This window comes from Poecilia latipinna, unplaced genomic scaffold, assembly GCF_001443285.1.
Source record: "Poecilia latipinna isolate Pla-1442-1.1 unplaced genomic scaffold, P_latipinna-1.0 Scaffold309, whole genome shotgun sequence".
Taxonomy (NCBI): Eukaryota; Metazoa; Chordata; class Actinopteri; order Cyprinodontiformes; family Poeciliidae; genus Poecilia; species Poecilia latipinna.
This window is the reverse complement of record NW_015112925.1, coordinates 238,666-240,729: the sequence shown is the minus strand read 5'-3', so window position 1 is coordinate 240,729 and position 2,064 is coordinate 238,666.

Here is a 2,064-nt window from a genome sequence, read left to right as displayed (position 1 = left end):
GTTAGACACTCGTTTTTTTTTGTTTTTTTTTACCGAGTCCCATCTTGATGGTTTCCGCTTTTCTCCCACTACAAAACAAAACCATGTTGCTGCTCCGTTCTCCGCCCTATATATAGGATGTTATATAAAAATAATTATATGATTATGTAGAGCCATAAATAAAATGCATTTAAAAATTTGCTAACAAGCTGAGCCAAAAAGTCAAATAGTCAAAAGTGAAAATTTAAATTCAAAACAAAAAAAGTTAAGGATGTGTCTAACTTCAGCAACAATTAGCTGCAAGTAAGCAATTAGAATTTTTTTTTTTTAATTTTACAAAAAAACCCTAAGAGTACGGAAACAAAGCAAAAACAGTAGGAAAAAAAATCAACTATTACGCATCATTAAATAATTAAATATTTACCACCTGTGGTGTATACACACACACACACACACACAGCAGAGAACTGATATTTTTTTTATTAATCCAGAGGTTTTTCTGCAGTTTGGTTTTCAGCAGTTGTAGACAAAACCAGATCCCACTCCTCACTCAACGACCCCCTTTAGTATCCAGCAGCAGGAACCCATCAATTTCAACAAGGGTGTGTGTTTATTAGGAACAGAAACACACGTTTTAAAGGTAAAGATTCATTATGATTTTTAAGAAAAATGAAAATATAAGCCTTTATAACCATTTTTGTGCAAGGCTATAACTCAAAGAGGCAAGCCATATTTCTATATAAAGAATTAAATAAAGCCTTACAGATTAGGTCACAAATTTGATTTATTAAACATTATACATTTTATTTATTTATTTGCAATTTTATTTAAATATCACCTCTTATGATCAGACAAAAAAAAAAGAAAATAGTTTAATAACTTGATATGAAATGGATTCAATTTTTTAAATGTCTATGTTTTCTATTTAAAAACATAAAACCCCATCAACGTACACTGTAAAACATAATTCAGAAAATTGAAGAAAAAAAAATTACAATTTCAAAAATTGCCTGAACATTTTTAGCATCAATTCTATCATACACAAGACTAAAAACAAAAAGATTTTCTTAATCCAGAGTTTATTTTTTTTGCATTTTGAAATACAATATGAGACCCCACTCCTCACACCACCTTAATTATTTCCCCACTTTTACAAAACTGATTGAAACACATTTGTGTGGACAAATGAAATCATAGTGCCCAAGTAAAAAATAAAAATAAAATAAAAATTGAGAAAACGGTGCAAACCTTAAAAACAAAAGAACCACAATGTCCCTGCACATATAAAAATAAATTAATACTTTTGTGTGTCCAGTCACTGTTAATCTTATTTTTTTCTGGTCCTAAAAAGACACTCTCACGCACAAACTTGAGGCTTCATTGGCGTCACGGCCAATCACAATCACTTATGTACACCAAACGGCCAATGAGAAAGGTTTATGTACACTTAACGAGGTAAAGACTGTGCCACCGAACACACTTCCTCCGCCCCTACAAGCAGCTATGTACACCCCCTTCCCCCGCTCCCCACAAATAAACCAACTATTAAATAGCTTCTAGCTTTTCAAACACGTGACACAGAGCAGACGTCATCAGAGGGAGTTTACAGCAAAATCAGACTGTGTTGGAGGTCAAAAACAAAAACAAAACCTGTATACAGTAGTACAAAATTATGTTAAATCGCAAAAAAAAAAGGAAAATCAGTGAGATTTTTTCTTTTAAAATATATAAATTTACACACAGTACACAAACACTCCAGATAAATAAAAAAAACAACATAAAAGTTGTATTTTTTTTTCTTTTGAATATTAAAGAACGCAGCTGAATAAATTTTCCTCGTTTTAAGAGTTGGAAAGTGTTTCTATTAAATTAGGTGCAGCATAATCACCAGGAGCACTGTAAAAAAAAAAAAAAAGCAATGTAAAAAGAAACACAAAAATCTCACCCCCTCCCCACCTATTTGGCCTCAGGCACTTGTGTTTGGAGCCTGATCGGCCAGTCCTGACTGTTGTGTTGTTTTTTTTTTTTTTTGTTTGTTTTTTTTTAAGCGACCGCCGCGGTCGGCCTTTTAGGTCCTGCTCGAAG